Source organism: Acipenser ruthenus, chromosome 2, assembly GCF_902713425.1.
Source record: "Acipenser ruthenus chromosome 2, fAciRut3.2 maternal haplotype, whole genome shotgun sequence".
NCBI classification, from domain to species: domain Eukaryota; kingdom Metazoa; phylum Chordata; class Actinopteri; order Acipenseriformes; family Acipenseridae; genus Acipenser; species Acipenser ruthenus.
Window position 1 is genome coordinate 1,692,501 of NC_081190.1, and position 9,020 is coordinate 1,701,520.

Consider the following 9,020-nt stretch of genomic DNA (forward strand, 5'->3'; position numbering starts at 1 on the left):
ATGGGAAACTTTTTTTAAGGGAGAACTCAAAAAACCTTAAACCCAGCAACATAAAACCAATCAAGACACACACCTACACCTGTCTTTAAGAACTCCTAGTGACTTATAACCAGACTGTACCACATATGGCAATCGACAGAAAATGAATAAAGACATAAATAAATACATGTAAATTAAATACATTTTTCAGTGGTTTAGATCATCAAATCACTCAGTTAACACATCTGTATGATCAACAACCCCTCCACAGTGCTTTGTTTCTTATCATCTGTAAAAAAAAAAAATTCTGGGTTAATGTTAATTAAAATATAATTAGCTAAAGCTATTTCTGTGCTGCAAAAACAATTGAAACATTTAATTTCAAAGTAATTATTTCATCCCTAGCCCCTGTTCCAATTCATTTTTAATGTGAAATGATTTTTAATGAACTTTGTACAGTTTAAATTATGTGGAGATAAAAACAGAAAAAACAATTGAAATCCTAATCAGTGGGTTCTCCAGCTGAACACTTTGTGATGGAAAGTGCTAATTGAGCATGCTCTTTAAATGAATTATTACTACTGTAATGACTAATAACTTATACAATGCAGCAAAACATTTAACAATTGAAACAGTCCATCTATGGCTTTCTTTCTGTTCATCGCTATTCTCTCTACCCCAGGGGTGCCAAATTCTGGCCCAGATGAAATGAAATAATGTTTAATGATTCCAGGACCTGGATGGATGTGTTAGTCGGTTCATTTAAACCATTAAGATCATGCTTGGACTTTGTCTATACCTTTTAGGATTTTGAATGTTTGAATCAGATCCCTGCGTAGTCTTCTTTGTTCAAGACTCAATAGATTAAATTATTTTAGCCTGTCTGCATACGACATGCCTTTTAAACCCGGGATAATTCTGGTTGCTCTTCTTTGCACTCTTTCTAGAGAAGCAATATATATATACAGTATATATACTGTATATATTTTAACTCAAAGAGCCAGCTGCCCTATATATATATTTAAATTATGTCTCAATCCTAAAATTCTAGGTGATGCAAATAGCTCTATACAGATTTGAGGCCAAGGATAAAGCTTATTCTGTAGCAAGATTTAATAAATGGCTTCAGGCAACTTAAAAATACTGACTGTCTCTTAGAACAATTACCCCTGCCTTCCCAGCAAACAGAATGTCTCTGTCTCTGTTGCTCCCCAGGGTCCAAAGGGTCGGCAGCATTTACAACCTTGACTTCCTAGTCCTAACTGATGACGACTACAGGCACCAAACCCCAGGATGAAAGGTGCAAGGAAGCATCAGTTTTTAATACCAGTGAGTAATAAGAAGTTTTCTTCTGAACCGCCTGTAAACCATCGCTGTTGAGATGGTAACATACTGTAGATGTATCACGTTTGAGGAGAAAAGATATAAAGTAAAAATTGTAAATTCAAAGTGTTGAACATCATTATTGTATATAAAAATGATAGGCCAGTAATTTCAGTTTGCAACTCTAATGTGTGTAAAAGAAATGTGTTACTTTTTAATTGTAAATTTAACCTACAGTACTGTATATAAATAAGTAAAGGAATAAATTGTGTTTAAGTTCTGGTAGAATATCTAGGGAAAACTATTTAAAAAATTGGAAGCAATATGTATATTTATTTTCAGCAATTGAAATTGCCCTCTGCCTGAAGATATCAGCTTAGGGACTATTCTCCACTAGCATAAGGATTAATTCAATAAAAATGTGTTTAAAAATAAACATTCCGCTAAAATAACTGGTGGTTATACACGGGGAAGACATTCAAGTGTTCTGTGCAGTGACTGTATCTCAGCCAGGTCCGGCGTTATGGGCGGCCTTAGGGGGCCTGGCCCGTCCAGTTTAGGTCCAGTGCCCCCCCAGTTTCAGATTCTAAATTGATTCAGTACCGTCAGCTTCCAGTTCTAGCGGTAGATGCCCACTGGAAAGTCTCAGCACCAACTGTGAATCAAATTTAAAATCAATCCGCACAAGTCTTGGCTTTTTCTTTTTAACGATGTATTTTCCAGGGTAGTTCACATCTATTGGACAGTAAATGCTAAACAAAGACACAAATGGTCCAAATTAATTTTATTATCCACCAAAACCAGCCAATCAATACTTTGCGTCAACGAAAGCAACCAATCCTGTACCTGCAACTGCAGAGAGCCAATCACAGACTGTCAGCTCGACTGGAGCACAGACACAGCATCTTTCAACAACAACAAAGTGAGACGTGGGGGGCAGTTCAGTAATATTGCTTAATTCATATATAGATTCATGAGAGAAAGGTTTTGGCTGAAGGTAGAAACATGGTGAGTTAGGAGGCATTTTAGAGTGGTATTTAATGAGAGATTGTATTGGTAGTTCAGACTCCATCATACACGGACTGTCCAGTAATTGCTCGATGATGGCTTTACCGTGTGATAATTGACCTTGACTTTCGTTAGCGCACTCGCCTTTGGCTCAGGATGCATAACTCCCGTCACGGTCCACTATCACATGGTAGAGTCATCATCAACGGACACTGTTGCTTAAATAAAAAAATCTATGAGAAATCATTAATCAAAGCAAAGCAAAGCACAATAGTAATAGTAATTTTAAAATGTCTAGTTGCTTCTGGTGTTTGGAAACCCCTTCGTATTGTTTACACGAGCGTCTGCTTTTTATGTTCAGTATTGAATAGTCCGTTGAAAGTAAGCATTGTATATGCATTCGTTACTTTACTGTAATGTGGTGTGTGTGGGAATCTGTTTATTGAAATCTCTGTAGAGGGCCTGCTCACCGTATGATTGTATTCGTTTCAAGTACTGTTGCTCAGACCCCCACATTGTTGCTAATGCGGTAATAATAATAATTTAAATGAAAAAAAATGTTTATTGTCATCACAGTGAAGTAAAATAGTAGAGAATACGAGCTAATTGATTTGTCGTTTCCAAAATGAGCCCGCCCTAAATAAGTGGATGCCCCCCCCACAGCGTTCATGCTGCCGCTGGGCCTGATCTCAGCAAAACTGCACAGCCCACCATGGGTTATACCTTACTTACTGACCTGACCCAAACCCCTTAAACTGCACCAGTTATTACTGCACCATACAAACAGCTAACACACTGTGTTTATAAAAATAGAGAGCATCGCTTATAAGACAACTTATCACAATTGAAAACTTCAAGACTAGCCTAGGTTTTCTAGCTGTGCTGCACACCGCAACTACAGGAAGTTAGTTTAACTCAACAAATGCAAGTCAATCACTGCCTGCAACTTTACACGCTCCACTAATTGCAAAGGTTGCCCTCTCTGGCAGTAGACAATTTGGGAAACAAATTCCACCGTTTTCTAGAAAGACAGAAAGAAAAAGGGACAGTCGACCTTAGTCAGGAAAAAGTATTCAGATCGTCAAGCCCCCTCTTCTCCATTCATTAAATCAGTCCTTTTTATAAACCCCACCCAACCAAAGAAGACACTAATTTATTTGTTTATTTAGCAGACGCCTTTATCCAAGGCGACTTACAGAGACTAGGGTGTGTGAACTATACATCAGCAGCAAAGTCACTTACAACAACGTCTCACCCGAAAGACGGAGCACAAGGAGGTTAAGTGACTTGCTCAGGGTCACACAATGAGTCAGTGGCTGAGGTGGGATTTGAACCGGGGACCTCCTGGTTACAAGCCCTTTTCTTTAACCACTGGACCACACAGCCTCATAATGTACAATTATTAATAAGTACATTATAGGGAAACTTGGTTTACTACTCAATGAATTCATGGCTGAATACAAAGGGATGACTCGGCTCTCTTGCGTGTGTGCGTCTGTGCATTTTCAAGTCTCTAATGTCAAGAACTTCTGTCTCAGTTTAAGCCCTAAGGATGAGAAACATGATTGTTTTCTGCCACACTGTGGGAATGAATGAACCCTATTCTTTTCTTATCAATCACGTGCTTATCACACCTCACCGCGGCTGCAGACTTTCACGTGATCCCGTCTTCAGGAAGTGAAATACAGACAAAGTTAGATTGCACTTCCTAGAGTGACTAAGGATATGTATTGTACTGTTACCATTCCTACAAAATACTTCTACCAAGACTTTTACTGGTAACAAGTTACATTGAGTGTCTCAATTATTGTGTATTTACATAGTAGTTACTTAGAAAATACATGTGTACTTACAACATAATTACAATGTTATTATGCATAGTTACAATGTACTTAATGTGGGAATTACATGATATATGTAAGTACACAATTGTATTGGAAAAGGGTTAGTAATAGGGATAGAGTTAGATTTAAAGTTAGGGTTAAGGTTAGTGTGAGGGTTATATTCTGCAAAAAGATTTCCACATTAAGTACATTGTAACTGTGCATAATAACATTGTAATGATGTGTAAGTACACATGAATTTACTAAGTAACTACTATGTAAATACATAGTAATTAGACACACATCGTAAAGTGTTAACTCAACTTTATAGACACGTGTTTTGACAAGTGTGAAAAATACACTTATCTACCAAGCTATGAAGTTTCTTTAGTTTTATTCACCTTTATAATTAAATATTTAAGTGCCGGGTTTGTTACAAATTGCAATAGAACTATATTTTGAATAAAATGGGGATAAGAACATAAGAAAGTTTACAAACGAGAGGAGGCCATTCAGCTCATCTTGCTCGTTTGGTTGTTAGTAGCTTATTGATCTCAGAATCTCATCAAGCAGCTTCTTGAAGGATCCCAGGGTGTCAGCTTCAACAACATTACTGGGGAGTTGGTTCCAGACCCTCACAATTCTCTGTGTAAAAAAGTGCCTCCTATATTCTGTTCTGAATGCCCATTTATCTAATCTCCATTTGTGACCCCTGGTCCTTATTTCTTTTTTCAGGTCAAAAAAGTCCCCTGGGTCGACATGGTCTATACTTTTTAGGATTTTGAATGTTTGAATCAGATCGCCGCGTAGTCTTCTTTGTTCAAGACTGAATGGATTCAATTCTTTTAGCCTGTCTGCATACGACATGCCTTTTAAACCCGGGATAATTCTGGTTGCTCTTCTTTGCACTTTTTCTAAAGCAGCAATATCCTTTTTGTAACAAGGTGACCAGAACTGAACACAATATTCTAGGTGAGGTCTTACTAATGCATTGTACAGTTTTAACATTACTTCCCTTGATTTAAATTCAACACTTCTCACAATATATCTGAGCATCTTGCTGGCCTTTTTTATAGCTTCCCCACATTGTCTAGATGAAGACATTTCTGAGTCAACATAAACTCCTAGGTCTTTTTCATAGATTCCTTCTTCAATTTCAGTATCTCCCATATGATATGCAATACTTTACACTTTTCTCTATTAAATGTCATTTGCCATCTGTCTGCTGTCTAGATCATTTTGAATGACCTTTGCTGCTGCAACAGTGTTTGCCACTCCTCCTATTTTTGTGTCATCTGCAAATTTAACAAGTTTGCTTACTATACCAGAATCTAAATCATTAATGTAGATTAGGAATAGCAGAGGACCTAATACTGATCCCTGTGGTACACCACTAGTTACCTCACTCCATTTTGAGGTTTCTCCTCTAATCAGTACTTTTCGTTTTCTACATGTTAACCACTCCCTAATCCATGTGCATGCATTTCCTTGAATCCCTACTGCGTTCAGTTTGAGAATTAATCTTTTATGCGGGACTTTGTCAAAATCTTTCTGGAAATCTAAATAAACCGTGTTGTATGCTTTGCAATTATCCATTGTCAATGTTGCATCCTCAAAAAAGTCAAGTAGGTTAGTTAGACATGATTTCCCTTTCCTAAAACCATGCTGACTGTCACCCAGGATATTGTTACCATATAGGTAATTTTCCGTTTTAGATCTTATTATAGTTTCCATAAGTTTACATATAATAGAAGTCAGGCTTATTGGTCTGTAGTTACCTGGTTCGGTTTTGTCTCCCTTTTTGTGGATCGGTATTACGTTTGCTATTTTCCAGTCTGTCGGTACAACCCCTGTGTCAAGAGACTGTTGCATGATCTTAGTTAGTGGTTTGTAAATAACTTCTTTCATTTTTTGAGTACTATTGGGAGGATCTCATCCGGCCCTGGGCATTTGTTTATTTTAAGAGCTCCTAGTCCCTTTAACACTTCTGCCTCTGTTATGCTAAAGTTATTTAAAATTGGATAGGAACAGGTCGACCTGTGGGGCATGTTGTCCGTGTCCTCCTTTGTAAAAACCTGTGAAAAGTAATCATTTTATATGTTTGCTATTTTTTTTTCTTCATCTATTATTTTGCCATTTGTGTCTTTTAGGATATTGTGGAAGAGCTCTTTATGTAGTTCATGAGATATTCATCTCCCGAAATCTGAGTACAAAAAGGCTTCCGTGCTATCGAATATAAGTTTAAACTGGCTTTATATCATTGTCTCATTGTTCTCGACTTTTTCAGTACGGAGAAGATGAAAAAGCCAGCTCTCGTGTACAGAGTCCCTTTCTGGGTGTTCCACTGGCTGATCTTTGTGACATTTAAAGCTGAAAATGACAGCGGTGCGGCGGGCTGCCGGAGTCTCCCCCCACACCGCTGTGGCTGAGCAGAAGCCTTTTCCTATTCTAATACTTCATTTCAGGGTCACTGGATGCTGCCTCGACCAGGGAGAAGAAATAAAAGGGAGAGAGAATACAGCAACGATAAAGCTAAATTATAGCCAATCAGATTTTATTCACAGCTGAACTGCTGGACAAATTGCTGCTCATGATGTTTGCTATGGGTCAGAAGATGGAGTAATTTCATTTTAATCAGTCATGTTTGAGGTAGGGCTGACACTGCAGTGCTGTCGGCTCCCTGTATCTCTCCAGCAGCAGCAGCAGAGAATCCTGGGTGAATTCCTGCCGTGAGTCCATGGAGCAGCTAACACAGTGAGACAGGGAACAGCTTTAAAGTAGTTATAGGTAAGAACAAAGTGTTACCTGTTGCGCACTTACATTTACTATGGAGATCTGAAAAGTGTAGTTTAGAAAGGAGGTCACAAAATGATATTGCAAACACATTTCTTTCATTTTCTAAACATGACGTACAATAAGTAAAAGAAAATTCTCAGTTTGCTTGCCTTACATGGACCATACTAAAAAAATATATATTTTAAATATATTTTTGTAAACATAATATTCATATAAAACTCATAGTCTTTGGGAATGATACAGTGTTATGTATGTAACGTTATATAAAATATATTTAACATATTACAAAATTGGCCCGTTTTCATCATATGGAAAATATATTTACAATGTATTTGCTTAAACATATTTTAAATATATTTAAAATATAATTTCAGGTAACAATATATCAATTATATTGTCCATGTATTTTTTAGAAATGTATTATTCAATATATTTACTAAACATGTATCATATAATGTATTCACAATATATTGCATCATGTAAAGTGCCTGGACACACACCGTATTTTGCATGTGTTCCACCAAACAGATATGAAGCAAATAAATTAGAAAGGAATGGAATTCCGCAATTTCACTTAAAAATAACTACTATCTTTAAACATAATGGAATATATCAATATTTTGTAAAAATTCAGTGTATATAAAACACTCAAGTACAAAAATGAAAAGCTTTCAACATATGCTAAAAGGCTGTTTGCATTACAACAGGTGTTTGGGCTGCTTCTCTGTAGACCTGCTAACATCGTTCTTCTGAAACTATGAGACGTTACAAAAAACTGCTGCATCCAATTAAAAATGCATTAATAGCTATGGAATTGTTGCTGAAAATAGAGCTATGAAAGTAAAAAAAACACTAATAAACTGGAAATACATTTTTACAATTTCATTCTTTTTTTCTTATTGGTGGGCATACAGTTTAAATATAAGGTGACTTAAAATATGAACAGCCTATTGTGTCCTTGATTGTTATTGACCTCTCTTTTTTTTCTTCTAAATACTAGGCTTTGCCCAGTTATTTTTTATGCGGTATCTGTAACACTTTGGTATCTGCAGAAAGATTGATTAACGACCATATTTGTTCCGTCAAGAATAAACTTATTTACCGAATTAAAATCACAGTGTCTGTGTTTTTATCTGCTGTACATGGATAAACTTATGAAGCCTTCTTGTTTTAAATTTAGTGCTGCCTGACCGTCGCAGTCTCCCATTATATGCAATATATAAATATATTGTTTGAAAACACTGCATACACTTTTAAATATATTAATGTGAATATATTTATTTACAACATATTTTACAATGTATTTTGAATATAATTTAGAAAAATAAAATGTATAAATGTGAATATGTTGATTTACAAAATGCATTTATAGTATATTATAAATATATTAAAGCAACATGTCATGTTTAAGAAAATATATTATAAATACATTTCAGGTTTTAAAAATATATATAATTCCATATATTAAAAATATATTTATTTTCCGTATGAGTAAGACATATCACTGGTGAGAATTAACTTTTTCAAACAAATAGCCCACAGCATTTTGGAAAATCATATAAAAGTTTCTTGTTTTTAAACCACTCCAGTGTAGCTTTGGCTGTGTGTTTAGGGTCATTGTCCTGCTGGAAGGGTGAACCTCCACCCCAGTCCCAGGTCTCTTGCAGACTGAAACAGGTTTTCCTCTAGAATTTCCCTGTATTTGGCTCCATCCATCTCGCCCTCAATCCTGACCAGTTTCCCAGTCCCTGCCGATGAAAAGCATCCCCATAACATGATGCTGCCACCACCATGCTTCACCGTGGGGATGGTGTTCTCAGGGTGATGAGCAGTGTTGGCTTTGCGCCACACATAGCATTTTGCGCTAAGGCCAAAAAGTTCAATTTTGGTCTCATCAGACAAGAGAACCTTTTTCCACATGTTTGCTGTGTCTCCCACATGCCTTTTGGCAAAATCCAAACAGGATTTGATATGGGTTTTTTTCAGCAACGGCTTTCTTCTCATCACTCTTCCATAAAGTCCAGCTTTGTGGAGCGTCCGGGTTATAGTTGTCCCGTGGACGGTTTCTCCCATCTCAGCTGTGGATATCTC